Here is a 25097-nt window from a genome sequence, read left to right as displayed (position 1 = left end):
TCTTTTATTACGTAAATCTTGTGGCTGCAATTCTCCATAAAGTGATCATGGATGATTCAGATGTTACATGAATGTTGATTGATAATTACAGTCTCGCTAATAAAAGGATATATCTTATTACATTGTGCTTCACAGAATTATCGATCTGTCTTATGAAACATCCATTATTTATGTCAAAGATATAAAAGCTATAATTTATCCACTATATAGAAATTATGATATACGACTTCGTGTGATTAGCAAACACATACATTATGTTTTTATTTGATTAAAGCACAGCGAATTGAATATTTTCCAACTTTAATACTTTAATTTAATACACTTCCAAAATACATTTAGTATATTGTCACTAAAGATTTAATAATATTGTTATCGATAATAATCAGCGAAAGCTTATCACTGCTTTATCATCGGGCTACTGGCATCAGATAAACGTGCTCAATTAATGGTAATTAGAAAATATCAATCTGATGAAATATGTATCTTGAATATCGTAATATTAAAACAGTTTCTTCTTTTACAGGAATTAATTATATAAATTATATATATATCTTAGAATATTCAAACTTTCCTTAAATAATAATCGCTATCTAATCTATCGATTCTCAAAATCGAGACTTATCACCAAGCAGGACTTTTTCACAGAAAAATCTTTCTATTAAAATTACGCAGTACCTATAATCTCTTTCGCAATTCAGATTCATAAACTTATAGTAAACTATTTATAATAACATGTTAATTTTATAAAAGTCACAAATCACAACACATTGATTTACTTTTAAAAAATTCGAATGGTGTCCCTTCTCTTTCCAAGCAAAATGAAAATATAAAATTTAGCAAGCAAGCTTTTCGCTCGAATTACATAATTGCAAAACTTGCTTCAAGCTCCAATTTTGCGGTTCAAACATCGAACCAGCTGGTACCTGCGATGTATCGATTTAGGAGAAAAAGTAAGTAAGTAAATCACCACGGATGTTTTTTTCGAATTCCTCCTCCGTTCGATTTATTATTTTCTTTGCAATGTTATTTGCCTTTTCCTTGCCCTTAACACGTCACGGGTATAATGAACGCAATTTCATGTAAAACACTCTTCAGACCGATGATAACCAGTGTGCTTGGGCATTCGTTGGGTCGTGTAACTAGAAACTACCCAGCTGCTTATTTGCGATACGGAATTGAAAAACGCATCTTCATTATCTTGTTCCTCATTTTCCCTCTTTCTTCTTCTTCTTTTTTTTTCTTTTTGAGTAGGTAAAAAATAGAATAGTGAAATAGATTTTTCACTATAAATAAGTCGTAATAATAATGAGTAATTATGTCGCGATTCAGGAACTTTGATGAAAAGTCGTTTATTTATGATACGTATCGTACGAAACGATTTACTATATGTATTTTTGAAATTATTTGTATAGAAGTGTATATCATATATTTGCCTTTCTATATTCTGACTTAGACTGACCAGAGATTTAATATCTTTCTGCTGCTAAAAATTAATACAAATAATGCAGAAATCTAACTAGATGTATTAACCAGAAATTAAGAACTAGCTAAGATAATCTTAATATAATGTAATATATTTTTCTGCCATAGAACAAGTAGTACAAACAACAAGTTACTTCTAATTTTACAAGGTGGATTCCTATCACGAGAGCCCGGTTTATTTCGCGCGTTCAGGAATTCAAAAAATTTGACGACGGGTTTCTGTTGCGTAAGCGATCCTCTCCCTCAGCTGGCTCTTCCGAACTGATTACTAGGCCGAACGAAGCGCATTCTTTCCGCCAACGAATAAAACCACGCGAAACGACCAGAGGAACCAGCGGTTGTGAGGAGGGCGAGGATCCCAAAGGAGAACGAAACCGCGCAGAGGAGGCACACGTAGATCCAAAAGAAGAGAACGACCACGACGAACCAAGGGAAACGGACAAATAAAAATACCACGAACAATTCTTTTTTTAAACTCTTTTTCTCTCATCTTTTATTTTTCGTTCCTTATATTTGTAATTTATATTCTCCTGCTGTTTTCTGGTCACTATTCTTTCACATGTACCTTATTTTTCCATATTTCCATTCCTCTCCCCCACGATTCGTTCCTTCACCTTTTGCAATTTTTATGACCTCTTTTCCAAGTTCCCCATATCCCTCTCTTCTTTTTAGTCGCATTTTATCTCTCTTTCTCATCTTCCTATTCTTCCCTCCTTCTCCTATCCTCGTAACTTCTTCCTCGCAACGCTCCAATCTTCCTTCCCTCCATCCCTGCTTTACTTCAACCTCTTCCTCTTGTCCGCTACCAGTTCCTCGATCATTCCTTCTCACCTTTTCTCTTTCCTCTCTTTCCAGACCGTAGCTCACCTATATTCCTGTTCCCTGGCCAGTGGTAAGTAACCTTCTTTCCTCCCCGACCTAACCCAGGTCCCAGACCCGGTGGAAAATGCAGCGCGCGGTCTGATGCCGCCGTGGCGATGAATAATGGATTCGAACGCAGCCATGCCGGCTACCCTTGGCTGAATATTCATAATGGGTTTCTACGCCATGTGCCGCTGATACGACCGACGATCCTGCACGTCCAGGCCGCGTTCCACGAGACGAGCACGCGCGAGCTTCACGCTCGCGAAACCAGACACACTGGACCAACAACCTCGCCTGTCGACCGATGCTAATGGGGAAACCTGCCGGTGTCCAACACCGCCGACAGGCCAACCAATCGGTCGACACGTTTCACGATTCGTGGCATTCGGCTTCTCTGTTTCTGTTTGGCCGCGTAAATATGAAATTGCTTGTGAACCATCAGCTTCGTCGTTCTAGGCCTACGTTGTCTCGTTGTTTGGATATGGAGTCAGTTTGTTACGAGGTTCGTGGGTCTAAGCCTCTGTTGCTAGCTGGCTAAATGGACAATCGTTGCATCGTTGATTCATAATTGACCGTCTGTACGATTTGACGAACTCGATACCCGACATGCTATATACTTTGTGATAGTTTTTGTTGTTTCCATTAATTAATAAGATCTATGATGCGAGCTGATAGGAAATGATTTTTGAAGGTTTTTGAAGAAATTAGATGAATTACTGATGGCTAGCTGAGAGCTAAAATAGTGAAAGAATTTAAATATTCATGTTTCTGAACTAGAGAAACCATTATTGTACTTAGAAGTGTATATCATTTAAAATGACACGTGATATTTAAAATTTGTCAAGTGGTATTAGATGAGTCTGTTATCTTGACATCGGCGCGTTCTTCTTCTTTACCTATTCTACTGTTCTTTATATTACTTTAAATGGTGATATTATTATTCTTTACGTCTATGACCGCCATATGATACGTAAGTACATCTATATAGAAAAATATCTGACGTACAAAATCTCATATTTTTTGTTTCATTCTTCTTATATTGTTCGTATTACAAGATATTACATCTTCCGCGGATTCACAGGAAAAGGGAACTTTCTGTTGAAAAATCCAAAATGAATATATTCTTGCGAAAAAATTTAAAAACCTGGCTCGAGTTACATTCCGATGGATAACGGTTGGCGAAAGGAATTATTTGCTTTCCTACCATGGAATTAGGATTACGCAAAAAATTCTGAAACAACATAGATGCCTAACACCTGATATTACATCATGTGATTTACTTAAATTATCGTAATTCTTGGAACGGTCTAAGCATCTTGCTCGACGCATGTTGAAACTAATCTTTCGTTTTATGATCGTAAATGTTGGCGTATTCTTTCGATCGATAAAAGAACCTCAACCACTATCTATTCGTTTGTTTGCTTAAGAATATAAAATAATAACTAGCAAAATATACAGAAATATAAAAAGTAAATTTACTTTTATTATTTTTTGTCGAAAAACAACTGGTTTTTAACCGAAGTATATATAACGGAAATGCGAGTATCGCGAAGTATATTTTATTTTTCGAAACAACATCAATGTTTCCTTAGTAGAAAAATTATAAGTACTTTTTTGCTTTTTTCAGAAGTTACGAACGCGTGGGAAGGATTAAAACAATAGAAGAGATGAAGCAAAGGGAATACGTAAAAACGCCGTCACAAAGCAGAAGATAATATTAGTCGACTTTAAACGCTACTTCAAACTGCTGTTTCAAACAAAAATTGTAAATGCTCCTCTGTAGCCGAGACTTTAAAGAAACTGCAAACAACAAAGAAAAGGTAGAACAAAAGGAGTGACAGAACCAAGGGTAGCCAAGACTATATCGCGACGAAGTTGAACTTCATCTTTCAAGTGTGAGACGACTATGTACTTTAAATTGAAACGTGTTTTTCTTTATGAAAAAATGTACTGCTCTGTCGTTAGCGTCACTGAGAAACGTGTTCTTCAATTATTATTTAATAAATCATTTATCTGTTTATCTTTAATCATTTGTTTAATAAAATATTTCCTGCATTTATTTCATCTCATTTACTACTTGCATTCTATGCAAATTATTCTTGAATCTAGACATACATTTATATCTTCCTGTATTAAACGTTTATCGCGTTTCAATTCATATATCTGTAACACGATTCAGCTTTACATATTTCCCGCAGAAAACAAATCTTCGAGTTGAATTTAAAATAGTTTCAAATTTCACGATAGTCAAAATATCATCCACCTCGCAATAGTAGAATTATCTATGCAATAACATCATTTCTTGACTCACGAGCACTACATCTATTATAATTACACAATACCCGATACCAGGCCAACAACATCGTAACTTATACCACTTTACATAAATTTTCCAAAACCGCTGCACCGCAGCAACAATCAGCCATTATCGAGAATTACAACACGATCCATCGAATCAATTCATCTCTCAGACCTCCCTCGGCCAATGCTCAGCAGCGATCAGCAGTGGGCAACAGCGTCTATCCCGGAAAAGCAGAATCGCTAACTGAGTTATACAATCGTCGAACGGGCAGGAGTTAGGTTGGCAGTTTTATACGCCGGCAATCAGCGGCGTTATCATCTTTTATAGATATTGCCTGAGCCGAGAACCGGATACACGGGAACCGGTAAGGTACAATAACACGTTTCGTCCTGGTTCCGTTCTCGGGTTGTGTCTCTGTTTTACCAAACTCGGCGAACCTCGCCGATTCCGGGTATCCCGAATTCCGAGTGCACTCGTTTTTTTATGATCACGTCCCCAGCTATACGACTGCTAACGACGTGCTATTAAATCGAGTTAACGAGGGGAGCCGCGCTATTTACCGAGCTATTTCCTAGCCGGCCGATCGTTTCGCCTCGCCATCGGTAAACCGCAAAACAGCGATCCCTTTCATGGAAACGCGACCAGCCAACAGTTTCAGTGGACACTCCCGCGACAGAGATACGCTCTCAACCGAGGCTCGTTGCGAGCAACGAGGCCCCATCATGGTCCCTATTTTTTTTTTTTAGCGACAGGATTGCCTCGGCAGGATTGTCGACCAGAGATTCTTCGCTATCGACGAGCGCCTTTTGTCTCTTGAACGGGATCGGTGCTTCGGGGATTTTTTTCCTCTTCCGTGGTGGGTTTTGCGGTTCAACAGTCAGGGGTGAGCTCGATGGGTAAATTGGTTGGCGAGCTGATTAACTCATCAGTGACGAGAGGCTGTTTTGTGGAAGTTCTTCAGGGACAAGTTGGTGCTTGTGGATTTTAGTATTTTATCTGGAATGGATCGTACTTCGTTTTACAAAGACTTGGATATCTTTAATGCGAGTTATTTTAATTTTATTTTCATTTTATTCTCATTTTAACATTCGTTTATTTTTTGTAAATCGTCTGGTTAATATTTAACTAAAGAGGCTGCTCTCTTTGGATTTATATGGCTCGAAATGGATGTTACTATATTTCAGTAGATATCATGAAGATATAGTTTTTAAATATTTGATCGGAAAATAAAATACTCGAAGAGATACAAATGTAAAGAAGGAGCGAGCAATACAGCAGAGTTAGATATCGTATTTAAAAATAGTATTTAAAGACGTCTCGATATTTTAGATTTTTCAGACTCTCTCTCTCTCTCTCTCTCTCTGGCAAATCGCGTGGCGGAGATTTCAGCGTTTGATTATTAATGTCGATTATCGCATATCCCAGTGTAAATTCAGGTGTGTAAATTGTTTGATTGCCATAAAATCGCGGTTGTTCGTGTAACATTTGCTCGCGGCAGATCAGTTTAATTTATTTACGCTTCTGCAAAGTGTTATTTCAAACGATCCGGTGTTGTTCAGCGACTCCGACACGTTCTCACCGCCCCCGCCTTTCGCCCCCGTTTTGTTTTTTTCACATTTGCTCGTTAAAAAATAAATTGGCCTCGAGTGGCGAAATTAAATCGAGAAATCAAACCGAATTTAATGCACGGGTGAAATAAGGTCAAAGACTGATCAATAATACAAGAATTTCAGCTACCTTGTTAACTCGACGACTGATATAAAGTTCATGATCTTTCATAATCGACGTTCCACGGATTTCGGTTGAAATTGCAGGAAAACAAGTTTTCTTTCTTGTTCATTTTGTCTTGCTTCGAGTTTAAGCATCTTTTGATAATTGGTAAAGACTATGATATTCTGAATAGGCACATCGAATATAATAAGAGGACGTGGAAAATCGCTCATTTTCAAAATTCAGACCTATAATTAGGCTACAGTAATAAGTTCCATTGCTGTTTATATTACCCTATCGTATTAAATACACATATGACTATTATTTAATTTATTTAATTATTTACATTTATTTATTATTATTTAGTTCACGCTATCGAATCACATCTGTGACATGGATTATGATCCAAACACGATAAATACAAATTCTTGTGGTAAAGTCATGTTTTCAATTTATGGAAACAATGATTATGAAATGTAAATTCTGTTTAATATTTTCACATCTTTCATCTCAAAATTTCAAAAAATTAAAGAAGAATATTTTATAGACAGTAGCAAAAAAGTTAGCAAAGAATTGAACAAAATGAAGTTCTAACGCAAAGAAAATGATCATATTTTCCTATCCATAAGTATCTTTGATCCATTGATAAATACTCTCCGATCCAGCTTGCCTATTTCACATAAAATTTCCATTTTTAATTACCCATTTTGTCTACACTCACTGTAATCCTCATTAACGTGTAACAAATATTAGATCAACGAAATTACTCAATTTCGTTGTCTTCGTTGTCTAGAGACCGCGTAGCCGAAGGGCATAATCAGGCGTATCTGCCGTAGCAACTTGTAAAGATATCGCGAACAGTGTTAAAACGTTCATTTTAATTGCGGTCGCGAAATGAAAAGTCATTAGCCCGGTGGACGATGGTCAATTTAAAAAATTATTATTCTCTTGTATCCGGTTGGTATGATGTTCCCCGAACACGTGCATATTAAAATCACAAAAAAAGTCTTGGCTGCACAGCTCTCCGCACTACGCTATGTACTTTCTTGCTCGCTTGGGTATTCTTTATGGTTACAATTTGATGCTATTAACCGTGTTAATCTCTTTCCTACATGCGTGTCCTATGCAGCCGACATTTGCTTTTGTTTGTCGTGCAGCTCGCCGTGTTTTCCATCTTACGGTGAACACCTTCGAATCTGTAATGGACTGACTTGCTGCATAAAATCGGCATACAATTACCAAAGAAAATCGTACCAGTTTAAAGAGACGAGATAGCTCTGCTCGAGAAATCGAGCTGCCTTTCGCTCCGTCATTCGTGATAAGTTTTTTCTAGAACTTAAAATTGAATTTAGAATTCCATCCCTCCTCTCCAATATCGAATCATAAAGGAAGATTGTGTTCGTTGTAAATTTTAATCTGAACTGCAACTTTAGTTCCAATCTTTCGGAGTAAAGATTATTCAGTATGAATTATGTATATTTCAATATTTTACGTTGCGACACGACAGGAACTGAAGAGGCTACCAAGATAATTTCAAGGCAAAAGATTCAGATAAATGGAGTGGTTCATGAAATTTTCAAAAGTTCCAATCTTTTAAAATCTCTTGATTTTGGTTTCTACGGGGAGAACGGTATGAAGACCGTGCTGTGAAAATGGTTTACAAATATGGTTTATATTGAAGAGGAAATTCTTCTAGAGAATAACTCAACTATTAGCAGTCAAGGCGTGTTTTCTTCTTCCTGCATGAGCAATGTCAACCACACGATCGTAATAAAAATCTCGCAATTAATCTCAATCACGACTGGGCATTCTCGATCATCAAGGAGATCACGATAAATATACCTCTGACGCAATGCAAAGCCTAGAATTCATTAAACATTGAAGAACCCAATAATTTGATCGGCAGAGTTGAAACGATTTAACGGAAAGAAAAATAATCGATCCCGGAGGAACATATGAATCACCATTTTCTTTGATGTATTGAGCCTCTATGATTTCTTATTCGTATGCAAAAGAGAGCTTCTAATCTTTGACCATTTTAATCGTCTCCGCGATGCAATTGCTTCTAATTGCCGATCGATTTACGTTTCTGGAGCTTTCTGATCGATCGTAGTGTCACGTTAGGGTGTCACAGTTTACTTAATTGCTCGTCCCACTAGACTTTTATTGTAAATCGCACTGGAAAGATAAGATTTAAAACGAAAATCTGCCAGAAAATCGTTGAATAAGTTTACACGCTTTGTGTTTGTTTGTTTGTTTACTTGATCAGACAGTATAAGTAAATATATCCTATATAAAAATAGTTTATGCTGCTAGTTAAAATCCGTAATAATTTATTTTGGAATTTAAATTTGCTAGCGAAACTTCATTTGCCCGAAATTCATTTATTGAAACGAAATTTTAGTTACTAGTTCGATTAACTGGAACTCTAGACGACTAGAATTCACTTATCTCTGGCTGAACGTGACCTCCTATTATTTCAACGAAAAATCGTAGATACCTAATGGAGAAAAATCAATAAATTCCAGTTATATGAACTATTTGTACCTCGACGATTCAAACAAATGGAGCTCTACTGTATGAAAAATGATCTGTGAAAAATTTGATATAACTTACTCAAGGTGTTTTTCATCGAATATTTTTCTGAGCAGAAGTTTTTCAGATTTGACAAACAACGAATGAAATTAATTTGCTTCAGTCCTTGAAAATACTACTTACATTTAATGTATTAACGATATACACATATTAATTGCTACAATTAACTTTAATAATTTCACGATTGACTAAAAAATTGATTGAGGGTGCAAACGGCACATGAAAATCGTTAACATAATAGATGAAGCACAGCTTGTAAACCTACGACCTACGGTTGACAAAATGTCTAATTAAAGTCCACAGTACAATAGAACATTCCGTAAGCCGCTACCTACGAGCCAAAAGAATAATCATCCAGTCCCAAAAATAAATGACATTTACCCAAACAAATCCACGGATCCAATCCGTCAGTCGGATCTTCCGTTCTCGGCGATCTTGTCCGAGCAACCCCAACGTCTCTCATTAATCCCACACAACAAAAAACCAGACAGGGTTCCCCTTCGATGATCTGTAATTTAAAGAAAGCTACTCTGCAATGTCCAAAGGAACTCGTACTATGATTCTCGAATTGCCAGTCTAAGGAGCTCCTCCTTAGATCGACAGCGACGTGAATCGACATTTCTCACCAGGATGCTTCATAAGAATTCTAGACACGATGAGGAACGACTAGAGGAATAATCGCGGTATGGTGGAGCACAAGCAAGCAAGCAGCGAGATAATGACGAACGGGGCCAAGAATCAAATCTATATCGGGCTTCGATAATGGCTGGCAGAGAAACGACGAGGTGGTGGAGGTTGGAGGAACCGTAGAACGAAGAAAAAAGGGGCAGCGTAGCATAAGATACGAAATTGCTTGGCCGAGTCTCGGCATGGCCCTAAAGAGCGAACGCGAACGCGCAACATTCCGATCCATTACAATTACCGAATAATTCCAATGTTGGCCCATATTCGGAGCCAAAGGAACCCGAAATTAGGTTGATTAGAGGCTACCGTTCGTAAGGATCGCCACTACCGGAATTTAACCAGTTATTATATAGATAGCAAGTGGTGGAAGAGAGGAACGGATATATCGCTGCGTTACACGGTAGGAAAACGGAGTAGCGACCGCGTTCTTGTTCGGTATCGGTGCATGGGACATCGAGCTACGCGAAACTTTGTTACGGGCTCGATAATTGAAACGCGCGGCAAAAATATTACTTTCCCCGGTGAAATTGCTCGATCGCGTAATTGAAACATCCTGTGCCCACGATGGAATCACGAGTTACGTCGATTCGTTGTAGGGTTTTAGGTGGAGACGCCATCTCTGCAACTATGCACACTGATTTCGCTGTCGTTTGGAAATTCAGCTTCCTCATGTTCCTTGCTGTTTGTCGTTTAGCGCGCTGTTTAGCAAGTTGAGGATTTAACGGTTGAAGATTGAAGTTAAGGGCTGGAGGTTATAATTGTCTGATAGTAAAATATTCGTGATAATCGTTTCACAGTGGCTACAAAAATTATTTGCACATACTTCTATAGTGCAAGTACTTTCTTTGGCCATTGTAATCTTTTTGCTGGAGCAATATGTTGTACTTTTAAAATTTTTGTTGATTAAAATTAATATTTTGTAATTACAGTTTACACTGACTTTTTCATCATGGACAATCTATTTAACGTTCATAAATTTTCATAATATATCACTTAATAAAGGGTTGACTGTCATTCATTTCTAACACAAGCAGTCAGACCTACCAACATTCCTACTGTCCCAGAAAAAATCCTCATCAACGCCTTAATATCTGGACGTTTCAACACAATTTACCAATCAGCAGAATTTCCAATTCTATTTACTAATATGCTGTCGCTGTTTCTACTCATTTGATGAAGTTTCGACTCGTTGTGCGGCGACGTTTGAATTTATGGTGTCCATTCTCGTAGCGAGGAACCTTTAGCGTTCCTACATCTGCCAAGTCGCCAAGAATCGACTGTCCTTAATTCCCTTCACCGTGACACGCTCATCACCCGCCGCCATGAATAACGCAAACTCTTTTCTACGCTTTGAAACGTCCGCTAATAGCGACTTTCGTACGATGTTCGCGCGTGCAAATTATTATTATCGTATTTGATTAGCCTTTCTTGCGAGCGTCAGAACGCACGAGAAAAATTGAGAAGAAAAAGAAAGAAAGGCAGAAAGAGGATTCAACGCGCAAAGAAAACTCCGTAACGAAGTTCGTTAAAGCGAGTTACTTGAGGTATGGTAATCGTACGTTTCTTGTCCGTTAGCGTGCGATTAACCTGTTTGCAGAGGTAAATGACAGATTGTGCAATTTTGTCAAAATTGTAGGTACGCGCCGGTGCGCATGCGATCGAGTGCACGATTAGCTCGACAAGCGCGGAACACGTTCGCGTTAATAATTAAGCAATGTGCGTGTGAATTATCTGATCGTAGGAACCACGACCCGTAAAATTCATTTCTCTCCCCTCCTCGTCTTAAACTTCGCTTACCCCTCTGGCCCTGATTGCGTCTACAAGCCGACTACTTGGTTGCTTTATTGAATAAATCTTCATACTTAATTTGACCTGGAATCACACCTGTTCCGACTTTGTGTCGATTGCTTTAGTTAATAGATTCGACTTGTTAAATCTATGTAGCACGTGTGACAATATGAAAAATTGCATTTTTACTTTCGACATTTCTTATTAGAACAACAGTGTTGTATTTATTTTGTATTTCGAGTAAAAATTATTTCTAATTATGACATTGGTGAGTGGCTGAGACAGTTTATCACACACGAGTTTATATTCAGAAACATGATTGAGTGTTGGCTATTAATCATCGAGTAAGAGATTTATGGAAGCAATTTTTCAATCGAGGAATGATTTAATTAGCTAAATTTTTGGGAATCGGATAGATTTATTCGACATGGGCTCTGTTATTTGTGGATTCTAAAACTAGTTGGTACACTCTTCCAACCTAGAAGTTACGTACCTAATTAGCTCGATTTCTATAAATTAACGATTTTTTCTATTAATATCCTATATTATATTCTTTAATTTTCTTTACTCACAAATCACAAAAAAACTACTCAATCGCAAAAAGATTCTAATTAAAATTTATACGACTCGACTAAATTTCACGACTAAACATCGACTTTTAAAGAGCATTTAGCCACCTCCGTCTCTTGATATCTGTGTTCTAATCAATTCGGAAGATACCAGCAGTGATAACGGACAAAATCATATTTATCGCGGAGCGACTCGTCGAGATAAGAATCGCTCGTCATGATCGTCGCTCGTGCCACTAGACGTTTCTTTTCAAATTCGTGGCTTACTAATAAGTCGCTATGTAATTTAATTAAGGCAAATGCATTTATAGCGTTCGGTTGAATTACGATTCGTCTGGTGATAAATCGTCCTTTTTAATGGCTACCATCTCCGAACAATTATTACCGCGCGCGAAACGCTGCCTTCGGGAGATGCCCGTCTGCCCACGCAAATGACAACGCGCGATCGAAAACAAGTTTGCAAGGATAAGCAGCCATTAGCTTCCTACGAAAAGTATTCGTGTAGTAACAGAATCTCCTTCGTTATACGGACCGATGCCGCTTTTTTGTGAGATTTTATTCACATTCTATTTTTTATACATATTCCGAAGAAAATCTTGTCGTAATTTTGCGTGGTTAATAAATTAAAATAATGAATAGTGATATTATGTTAATTATGAGTGACGTTGATGATCTAATTATATAGAAGATATTCGCTATTCAGTGAAATAAGTTAGCGACTCTGAAAAAATAAATCTAATCATTGTTTGCGTAGTAACTACATCTATAGCAATCATTCTACAAAATTTTTCTAATTATTTTAAGTGATTATTACATAGAGTAATTCTTATGAAAAATACAAGATCTTGAATGTTACTCGATAAACTCATACAAACATTTAGAGCAATTATTAATTACTCAAGAACAGTATCATTACCACAGAGGATGATTCAATTGAATTTTTACCAAATTGTTTCTTAAAAGAAAAGTTACTCGTGTGCACGTTAGAGGTACAAAGATGCGTGCAAATAATGCGGGGACGCTCGTGCAGACATGGTACGTATCGCTGGACGAGCGTTTCCGCCCACGCGGTTATGGCGAGTTCCTCGCAAATTCTTTAATACCGAAATAGGCTTGAAACCGTTTCGTTTCAGAGGTTAACCAGAGGTCCTTTGAGTACTTGTCTGGCAGTTCCGCCGTCTGAATGGCTAGTTAGCGCGAAGATTGGTTTTCTTCGCATTATTGGTCCCTTCTTCGGCCGGCGTTATTGGGATCACCCAAACACACGGCAGTAAAATCAGCTAAGCTGGCGGTTATTTATTGCTCGTAGTGGCACAGGTGAAAGAAACAGGCCTCACTCACCTTCCATGCCATCGTCTTTCCCTTTCTTTCGTCCCTTGCTTCCCTTTTCGCCTTTTGCTTTTAATTGTTTCTTTTGCGTACTATCAAGCGGTTGTTGAAATTCGAACGTTGCACACTGACGATTTCTAGTTACATATAGTGAAAAAATTTTACTAGGCTAGATAATATGAACGAACGAACGAGTGTCTTTTGAAAATTTTAATTTTGACTAAAAATGTTTGAAAATGATAGATTTTGAATTCTCAGAATAAAACTTCATAAATGAATGAAACAATTTGATTAAATAAATAAGCATAGATTAATATTTGATCAAGCATCATAGATCGAATCAGCGTTTGAGAAACGATAATAAAATAATATCCATAACAGTAAACGATAAAGGCAACTAAAACTGATTTTTTCTTTCGGATACGATGTTATTTACTGTCTCTAGCTCGAACGTTCGAGGATGATGTGACTCGAAAAGTTTGTGATGGCGCGGCTAGAAAATTTGCGCGGCCAACAAAAGTCGATGAGAGAAATGAAGGTGAAGAACGGTTGATTGAAACGTCAGCCAACAGGAGTTATGTTCCAGCGATATGTTACGGTATACATTATATCTATACGTCGTACTATCAACCCTTATGTAGCACGTGCTGTATACTACGCTTCGATCGCCGCGTCGCCTTTGCACAAATTTCTGACGAGACGCTGCAGAAACCAAGACTCGATTGCAATATATATAAAGCAAATCTTTCCTGGAGCGAAACGTATGTTTCGCTCGATATTTACTGGCTTCACTTCAATAAGTTTTCCAGCATTATATACGCTGTGGTAAAATCTATGAAATAGTTTTAGTTTCTCACCCATGGTAATCAAACTTACTGAACTAACTTGTTGCAAATGCATTGCATTGTTTATATTAACTACCTACATTTTTATCAAATTTATGATTTATGTGATATTAAAATCAGTAATATAACTAGAGTACTTAAAATAACCGTAAATCGTAAATACGATAATATGCTATATTAAGAAACTTTATACCACGAAGATCAGAAAAGATTATATATCTGCTCCACGATAGTCGCCATTAACACTTCTACTTTTACAGTACAAAACTCGTATAATTCCTGCAAAGATTTTGTAGCTACAAACAAACTATATCAAAGTGTACGGTTATCCATCCAAGAAGAAGTTCCTTGAAAGACCATTAAACATCAATTACCTACACAGCTTTACTCACAGGAAAAATTCATCCCCAACTAGAAACCGTGAATACGTGCAACATATCTTGGACGTCAACAAAAGTAATCGTCGATCGTAAAGCATCGAAGGCGTTAACAGCAACAACGAAATTGTTAGAGCGGCGTCTACTTCTCCGCCCAGCCGGACGACGATTAACAGCCTAATAACTGTTTATACTCTCGAGTTCGAGCGCTAATTCCAGCGCGCGTCGGTCGCCGATTTTTCTCAGGTTACGTTCCGTTTCCTCCGATACGCAATTCGCGGCGCAATTAACGCTATTCGTCGTTACCGGTTATCATTACCGGCCGCATTATTGCAATTATTTTTCGCCGCGCCGCCAGAAATCGTCCTTGTGTTAACGTAATTATATCGTTCAGCCATTTTTTGCGGTCAGCTCGAGCACGTCAATTACGAACTTCATCACCGGTTCGAAAAATCCGCCGACTATGACATAGAAAGGCGAGATAGTAATGGCAGATATTAATTTTGATAATTGTTAGTTTGTATCTTTGAATAGAACGATATTTCATCGAGTCTCGGTAATTTGAATTTATTGGATCCGTACGAATGTTTTGTGACATTTCAGTGGAATTGTTGATTAACTTTACGATATCATCAAATAATATGATACTAGAAATTGATTAACTCCGCGGTATCGTTATATCACATACCTACACGTTTGTTCCTGAGCAAACAGCAGGTTGAACGAAGTAATTTTTAATTTCCGCGATGCGTTTCGTAATCAATGTGGAGCCGATGTATGTAGCTAAATAAAGCGTGTAAACTTCCGTCACATATTTATCTTTCGCTCTGATAAAAAAGAAAACAGTCTGCAATTTCTTCGTCCGCAGGAACTTCATGAAAATGTAAATCATGATATTTACTCTTGAATGATAGAATTAATCATGCATAATATTTACATAATATCACAATATGTACGTCGGCGTAATTTGCACTAAAAAGGATGTGGAAGGGTCATTTTATACGATATTAATTTCAGACGCGATAAAATTGTGGATTATGAGAATAGTGCGACAGTTTGATAACCAATCAACTAATTAAAAAGCTAACTCACACCTTCTGTTGAATCCCTTCGCTCTAAAAAATTTAATTAACCTACGAATACGATGCGTAGAGTTCCAAACGCAAAAGAAACAACAAAGCTAAATAGGACAATATAATATCGTTACCTTATTGAAAACTTGAAATTTCATAGAATTTTCATTTCATCGTCTACTGACAGCAGCATTTAAACGTTTAAGAGTTAACTATAAAGTTAAAATTACTCGCGTTTTAAGCTCCAAACCGGCCATATATCCATTTGTCACCTCGTGCAAACGATACATATTCAATTTCATTTAATTTGCCAAAAGACCAAGAAAATTACGGGACTGGAGTATAGACTTATGAACAAAGTGGCAAGAAAATGTACCTCATCCCTCCCACGCGCGATGGATACGAATACTCGCGTGTCCAACGAGAAGCTTCCAGCGAGGGTTGAAACTCGCGGCCGCCATTCACGCTTGTAAAATACGCGCGAACTCGCGGCCGGCGCGAGCCACTCACACGCTTCACCATTCAAGCCGTGCAATAGAGGCAACCACCGTCAAGAATGATTTCATTGTGGCAAGATTTTACGAGTCGCTGTTAAAGCCTGTCATTACAGACCGGGCTGAGATGCGCGAACGCGCTGCCCTGACACCGTTTGCTCCACGCAACAAATTCCCAATGATTTACCGCTCAATTTTATGAACTTATATTCCATAAGACTGACGTATCTATTTCACTTAAATGCGTCCCCGGGGCGCATGACGAATCGACGGACTCGTAACGCCATTGTGTCGGTTTATTACCCGCGGCCAGGTGTATACGTCCCAGATACGTAGCAGATAGTTGAAAATGAATGAATAGATCGGCCTGGACCGCGAGATTCCTCGTAATTGTACAACGATACGAAGGTTCAAAGTTGCGAGTACCAATTGAATTTGCGCAGCGAAAAAGACGGTTATATGCAATCATGATGGCGGCCGAAACTATGATATTCGGCCTGAAACTTATAGCGCATGGGAACGGAATGCAATTTTTTGTCGAGGGGATGGTAATCGAGTTTGCGTCGAAGCAACGGATGGTCCATTTTCGCAGTTTTGTTTCGTTTGAGCGTAAGTAGATGGTGAAATAGAGAGAAGTGACAGAAACTTGAAGTTCCGTGTTTGTATAGTAAATGGGCATTGATTTTTTAAATAAAGCTAAGTCTGTTACGTTTAGAAATTAGGCTGTCGTAGCTCCCTCTAGAATTTAGCAGATTATAATAACGATTTTTAATAAATATGTAAAAGATATATGACATAATACTTAACATATTACAGTTGCGGCACAATTGCGCCTTTTCAAACCAAAGAAATAGTCTCTGCTATTAATTTGTTTTTATAACATTCTATCTGCTATTCCCGAAGCAATTCGCTCGATCAAATTTATGAACTAGCGTTTATTATAATCTCAAAGCGTATGACTAAAACAGCATGATTTCTATAAGTAATTCCGTATTTCCCCGCGTAATATCTTATTATCTAAGACTTATCCATTGATTTCTTGCTAGATACGTTCTTCTAAGAAGGATGTTTTTCATAATACAAAGAAAGCCGACTTGTAAGAATCATAATTCATTTTTCATCTTAAGACGCCTTATTACCGATAAAACCAGCCACTCGAGATTCCCAGAAATTTGATTGAAACCGCCTTGTTATTAACTATCGCATCGTAGAAACTCGTAACATTCTTAAATACTACAGAGAAATCTTATGAGTAGATACTTACACATACATCGTAGAGCTTAGTTTCATAGATGCGCGAGAAATACAATTTACCGATAAACGCTTTCGCTCGACACTCGGCGTATTGAAGACGGCTCGCTAATTTATTTATCTCCGAACGCTAGAAAGTTTAGTCACGTTCTAAGGTGTGTCCTTATAGGATTCGCAAGAATTCAACCTGCGCTGTCAGGCGATTCCGCGAGAGGCTTGAGAAAACATTACTGGATGAAGGAGATAGTGGTTAAGCGTGCCTGACAAAAAGGGAATTCCTTCCGTGTCATTCAAAACGAACCTGTGTTTCTACGTCGTAAACATCCGACAGAGAGAAAAAACGCGCAACACGGGCCACACGAACGCTAATATCTTTCATTATAAATCTTGCGCCTTGAAAATTCTCATTGAAATATCCGAGAGTTAGATTCAATATCATAAACTTAATGATACTCTTCGCTAAGATAAAGGCACGACCTGGACGTCAGCTGCGAATGCATTTGTAAGTACACGCATGTTCCGAGTATGGGAAAATTGTACGTTATATGGCATCGGTAGCATAAACTGCGACTGAATCTGTTGCTTTCAGGAGAAAGCGATTTGCATCACCAACGTTATTATCTCGATATCTATGATACTTTACGAAGGAAAGTACCTATTACGTAAAATCAAATTGCACGCTTCTTCTAATTAATCCTTGCAGATCTACTTCCTTCTAAAAATCACCAGACCCGTCACCGACTATATCTTGAAAAGAGTTTACCATTTGATGCATTCTCGCGGTGTTGTAGTAGTCTAGATTCGGCATCCGGCCTCCTGTTGACGTTAATCTAGCCGTAAGAACAGAGTACACTTGCCAGCGGAATGGCCACGACGACTGTCCTAAGAGCTCCAGGAACCGGCGTTATTCGCGTATCGCGATCATTACACTCTTACAAGCACTACCTTTTCGCGCACCACTGTAATCGAACAATCCAAGCCTGGCCGAACGTGTGTGCCTCGTAAACGTTCGAATGATCCTGTTGATATCGAATCCTCGTCTTCAGCGTGTGCGTCGACAGGCTGCGACGCGACACGAATTTCCGCGAGTCCGTGCGAGGTCCATACGTGAGTTCGTTCTCCGGACGATCTCCGTGCGTCGTGGAAAACGGTGAGACACAAGGGTGATCGATGTCCCAAAACCGTGCAGAACACTTTGGAAGCGACACACGCGCGCACAAAGGGGACAAGACCGCGAAAAGCCGCCGTAAATCGCACGTAGTTTCGCGAAGCGACCGCGTGTTTGCTCGCCGGCTACCTGTCTCTGCGGGGCTTGGGCCCGTTCCCAACGAAACGTCGACGAGGTGGGACGGAGCGGACGGAGACTGAGAACGGACAAGAAAGGTGCGAGCAAAGGATGGAAAAACGAGGGAGAAAGGGGTCGACAGAGCGGCGAGATATATCGAGTTACTACGCCACACGGTGGATATTGTTTTCCGATATCTCGAGCTTTGTGTATAGGTATTCGCCTTAAACCGTCGTACACGCAGGAAGACTCGAGGGTTACTGCGCCCGCGGGGCCTTAGCTACCAGATAGATGCGCCGCGGAAACAGCTCGGGGTGGGAACTGGGATGGGCCTTAAGGCCTGAATCATTTTCGAACGACCGTTCATTGGTCGAGGGGCCCTGGAATGGGCCCAATCGCTGGTTTCTCCGTCGTGATCGTCACGTGAACACGGGACGCCCAGCTTGTATGGGATTGGTTAGACTGCCGGTACTAGCTCGCATATGTTCGCCGCTCTCTCTTCGTCCCTTCTGTTCCTCTCTGATTGTCTCTGTTCGCTGTGCCGCGGATAAACCCCCGGATAATGTCGTGGCGATTTTATTTCTTGAATAAAGGACGAGTCTTTATTTTGTACTCCTCTGCCTCCCCCTCTACGCTATCGAGCCCCGCGATCTTGCGGCCCGATATTGGTGCAGCTCGAAAGATACGAACCCTAGCTTCGAACTCGCCGCGACTCTCGCTCCGTGCCATCAGGAACCAGCTCAACTGCTGCTTCCAACCAGCTCACCACCTTTGTCTTTTATCGTTGCGTCGGTTCGAGTTTGTTGGCTGGTTTTTTCTTTTTTTTTCTTTTTTTTGTCGACAGGTTACAGTAACGCGGAATGTTTTGTTTCTGTTACTCTTTGTTCAAAAAATGGGGACACCGTCAAGTGTCTTTCGCGAAGGTAACGTTATTGTTGCGTGATGTAAACGCCGTTAGGTCACAGTTTTGAACTTACATATAGGAGAGGCTAGTACGTTTCGACTTATAATGTTTAGAGTAACGTTAGGTTAAAATTTAAATCGTTTAATCATAGAGAATATAAAACTTAAAAAAAGAATCTGTATTTGATAGCAACTGTAGCTTAAAATTGTCGAGCAGAATTTTTCATCGATGATAACGCATAGATTTAGTTTCTTTAACATCAAGTTGTCTTCTATAACTGGATTAATTATCTATTCGAAGTATCGTTCGATTAACCACTACAATCCTGAATTATTTCGCATATCGCAAGCAGGTTCTTGCTACATTTCTTATATGATTCTGCCTTTTTTCGAGGACAATGTGCCAACGGTAATCGCGTTATTTCTACGATGACACGGCTGATCCTACTACTACACAGTTCGAATCTTTGCTGACCACGCGAACACGTTCAATGCGAATAGTTCCATCGTTCTGGTCAACGACCCTATTTAACCTGAGGGCAATCCAGAGGGTAGATTTCTGATCGGCTACCTGAGCAATGAACGAATGAATGAAATTCCTTCGACCGTTTCCTAGAACGTAGCTGTCCCGCTCGACTTTATTGCTTCTACGACCTACAACTTCTTGTACCGTTGATGACGGTCATCTTCATTGATGGAACGCGTTGAATTTTAATTTGGTCATGATCCTCGTCACGGAACTGGTATTCATGAAATTTACATTGCTGAATATCGTGATTGTGCCTGATGAATAATTCGTGTGGACGCTTGTAAGTGATGATTATTAAGTTTTTTTATTATTTTTCACTACCGTGTATGATTTATGACTGTGCATTTCGCACTGTGTGTTCTAAATAGAGTAGATTAAATTCCTCTTTCTCTATATGACAAATATGTGCTTTATATGACAAATATAGTTTTCAAGTGCTACCTACTGATTTTATCCTTCCTCTAGTAACATTATAATTTCATTAATATCTTCGAAACGATCAGTCATGTTGTAGTAAAGATTGTATATTATAGACTTGTAGGAGTAGTATGAGATATATAGGATATATAGAATTAATACGAAAAACGTAATTTAACAAAACCAGGGTTTAGAATTTTACAGCAATTCAAAAGCGATGACAAAACACTGCGTCGCATGAAATTTAACGAGTTTCGTTAACTCTAGAGACACCTAGACGAAATTAAGATGCCCCCGCAGACGAATTGTGCTGGTTTTGCACAGGAGGTACGCGCACGGGCGAAGAAGGAATTCCAAAGATGAAATTACCTTACGAGGAATTCCTGAATCGGTTGTACGAACGCCGCAGTTAGGTCCGAATCGTGACAGCCCAGGGCGTGCACGCGAGCCTACAAGAAAATTTCAGATCGAGCTGGCGAAATTGGAAGGAAGGGCTTTTAACGAGATGCGGTCATCACTGTGATGCCCAAACCTACGCTCATCCTTTTACGACCATTCCTTCCGCTCGTGTATTCTTTATTTCTCTCGAATTTTCTCTTTTTTCCCCCCACCATGAATAAACGATAAACGCCATCTCGACGTTTTCATCACGCTCCGAAACTTTTATTTATGTCACTCGCGTGTCATATAATAACTACGAATTGCCTCGATTCGCGCTTTATTTCGAATTTATCGTCATTTGTAAATTGATATTACCATCGAAAGGATCGTGGAGCGATCGCGAGGTATATATCTCGCGTTTCGTTGAATTAAATTTGATTTGAAATCTATTTTGCAAATGCATGCAGACGGGGGTTTGTTTGATCAAAGCTTTGTCACGTAAAGAGATCCGTGAAAAAATTGCTGTTCAATGCGTTAATAAAACTGCCCGACTATATTTCCATAACTTCTAACGAAACAACGATAAAAATACGAATAGAATATTCTGCAGAGTGTTAAAGTTTCACTAAACTTCTATATACATATTTCGATCGATCGTGCCATTTGACAAAAGAAGGATACATTAATATCGACGTTCTCGGTAAACCAAGATTTACAATTCCCATTCTCCGACCCAATCTACCACCATCCCTAAAATCCACCTCGTTAATACCAAGGAAACACTGTTCCATCTTAACCAACATGAAACGTCCTCTTCGTCGAACCACCATAAACCAACCGACACGCCACTTCCTCCTCCATTCGAAAAGGCAAACTAGGAACTCCATCGAGATCCCACTGGCGTTTCGAAATGCTCGTCAGACAACGGCAGAATTTCGTCTGGTGGGGTGATCGAGGCAAGTCAGACAAGGCTCTAAGTAGAATACGCTTTCCCGTCGAATGATGGAACGCGGCACAAAAGGATGCAGCGTTCTGTACACGCCACCGCGTATTGCAAATTTAAACCGGCGTATATCTCAGGGCGTAACCAAAGAGGTAGGTAGGTTGGTAGGTAGGTATAAGGGATCTTATTGATCTGGTAGCCCGGGGCGTGTCATCCTGGGCTGTTGGCCGCAGGGAGGACCGCGGCTAACCCTAAAGCAAAGGGGGTTCCCCGTGGCTGGCGCATGCGCCCACGAGACCGTTTTCTCTGCCCAGAGGGCTAACTTACACCAATCACCAGGAGCTAGAAACCCTTTTCGCCGACGGGGTACGCCAAGAACTTCCCTCTTCATGAGGGAGAGAACGGCTATGTAGAATACATAGTACGTGTATATATCGCTGGCTGATCGTCCGTCTGCTCTGCCCTCTGCTCCACCGAAATCGCCTCTATCCGTCTCGGAATGTTTCCCTCGTGGCATCGGCCGAAAGACACCATTCAACCAGCCAACATTATTATTACCGCCATTATTACTATGGCCTTTGTTCACGCGTTGCCTTTCGTTCCTAGTTCGCTACAAGAGCTTCGCTCGGGTTTGTTCTCCGACTTACGGTGGCATTTGACGTAAGGAAAAACGAGAGATAGGTATTTCTCGGGAAGAGGATGTTCTTAATGCTGGATGAAGTAGACTTTGTAAGGTTTGGATTTGTTGGAATATGAATTCATCCAGGCATAATTGCAACATCTATGGTTGTTAAGATTAATATAAAAATTGAGTATATTTGGTATATAACGTTCCTGTACTATGTAACTATATTGAAATACAAATAGATTGTGGAAAAGCCAAATTGTTATCAGATTTTGTAACCGATCCTTGAAGCTAGCTTGTTTTATGGAATTCGTCGGTAAAAGTTACGTTCATTTATTTTTTGGATGGTAAAAAGTCAAAGACTAAATAATTTTGGGGGATATGATTTAATGCTACCAATAATTTCGAGCAAGAATATGTACTTTGTATTTCATAATCTTCCGATCTGGTTTGTCTTGTGCAGAATTCACAAGCGGCGATCGAAAGGTAAGATAACCGGCATCCCTTTATCACTGGGGAGCAGCGGCACGATCTGTTATTAGTTTTGCAGTCGTAAAGAAGCTAGGCGCGTTTAACATACGGCATGACGATCTATACGCTTCTAAACCAGTTCTTGGCATTGTATGAGTTATAAAGACATTACACTTCTAACACTGTAATTACAACAGTCCAGTGGCTATAATATTTCCAAACGCATTCTTCTTGGAGAAACTGCATATCTACTATGATTTTCCGGTACACGGAAGTAAATTTAGTATATATTTCGAAACGCTGCTTGATTTAAACGATATAATCTTTCATCAAGAATATCGGTGAGGGGAGAGTGAAAAAGTTGGAAATTCTATTTGCTAACTTAATAGGATCATCCAAATTTCTATATAAATTATATTCTATATTCTATTCTATATAATAACTTTATATTCTCCTTTACTCTTACAACGAAACAATAAAATTACCTAAAAATACTAATCTTTAATATGTCAAGTCTCTTATCGTCACTATAAAACCGCCAATCTTTATAGATTTATATATTCATCGAATACGATCTTCCTACAGCCTTTGACATTACATCCACGGTTATCATTTTCTTTTTTTACAGAACTACCTCCGTTTCAAATAAATTCCATTAGCTTCGTGAAGTAAACTTCAGGAACTTAACCATAGTGGTATAACTATGAAGGGTATAACTTGGAAGCTGATTTCAGTGAAAGAAACGATCTACGCACATTTACATCTGCGTAAAAGCGGTGAAACGAGATGACTGTGGACGTCGCGATCGTGACGGATAGGCTAACGGCTGTGTCGCGAAAGGTTAAAAGGTAGCGAAAGAAGGGACGTCGTGGGCGTACGTGGCGATATTTAACGAGCACGCTAACTATTGGTACTTATCCGGCGCGGTGTTTACACGCACCGTGTTATGGACTTCTTTCGCGTGTTCTTCTTGTCGCTCCACCTTGGAGCGACTTCGAGTCTTCGCGCGAAGCTCATAAATCACCGTGAAAGTCGGCACTACGCTTCTACGAGGGCTGAACGGGCGCGACATACATTGGACAATGGAAGGATGTCGAAATTAATAATATTTTAAACGTAGATCGATGAAACCGACGTTCCTTCAGTTCTTAATTTTGATTTTAAATTCCAATTAATCAAGCGGCAGATTAGAAATCTAAAACACCGCAGAGTAATCTGTATAATTTAAAAGTGCAATAAAAGAACAAGCATATAAATTTTTCAAACGTCTAATAAGATTAGAAGTTAAGCATTCGATCCAAAATTATACTCTTGAAGAAAGTTTCTGCATTCGTTGTGGAAGAATTATCCTCTTTTGCCTGTTTCTTTTTCCTCCGTTTTGCAGTTTGTTGTCCAAGTTCGAAGATTTTTTGAGAGAAGTTTCCAAAATCTGAACTATAAAACATCTCCTAAATCGAACAGAAAAGCATTGCAAATTTTTACTTCCATTTTTGTGGTGTAAATATGTTGTCACGTATATGGCGCAAAAATAAAATAATGCTTCCAAATTAATTACCCCAACTCATCGGAGTCTCGATAAATAAATCGATCATTCATAAAAACATGAAAATTTCTGGCATGCCCGATGGACAGGTAGGAATGTAAACCGATTACGAAAGGTATTTCACCGTGCCAGCCAGTTTCTCTTTCTCTCTTGTTCCCTTTTATCTTTTTCATTTCAAAAGAAGCACGAGCAAATACGCTTTACAAATTCCAATTAGTTGGGCCGCTTAATATCGATTCAATCGCACGGTTTAATATCGATTTTTAAATATTTGTCCAGAACATCTGCGATGTGTTTTTAATTATACGTTACAAATATGTTAATAAGACACACGATACCGGGTCATAATTTAATCGGCAACGTTGAGCACGATCCCGCGTATTTCGTGTAACCGGACCGAGACCAGTTTCCATGTAAACTCGTTGAATACGATTTCGGTAAATAGCCGTGTACGCGACTGATAGTCCTGCTCTATGTACACAACTAGTTTCCGGTAAGCACGCGACGCTTGATCGAGTGAAAATTTCCGATATCAATGTCTATTATGGATATTAAACTTCTTGCGCGCGATACGCGAACGCCTGACCTTATTTATCGCTACGTTTCGATCGTCTTCTAATTTCTCCTCGTCATTTGA

At 39.1% G+C, this 25097-nt stretch overlaps 1 long non-coding RNA gene across 1 annotated transcript in view; it reads left to right on the top strand.

The window, feature by feature from the left end:
• LOC122577785 overlaps positions 1–4296 on the top strand; it is a 108160-nt gene extending 103864 nt beyond the window's left edge. The window contains exon 3 of the long non-coding RNA XR_006320419.1: positions 3974–4296. This is a non-coding gene — a long non-coding RNA (uncharacterized LOC122577785). The remainder of the gene's footprint in view (positions 1–3973) is intronic.
• The last annotated feature ends 20801 nt before the right edge of the window (positions 4297–25097 follow it).

Source organism: Bombus pyrosoma, linkage group LG2 (assembly GCF_014825855.1).
Source record: "Bombus pyrosoma isolate SC7728 linkage group LG2, ASM1482585v1, whole genome shotgun sequence".
In the NCBI taxonomy this organism is placed as follows: domain Eukaryota; kingdom Metazoa; phylum Arthropoda; class Insecta; order Hymenoptera; family Apidae; genus Bombus; species Bombus pyrosoma.
The sequence above is the reverse complement of the archived record's forward strand: the minus strand, read 5'-3'. Positions and strand labels throughout refer to the sequence as shown.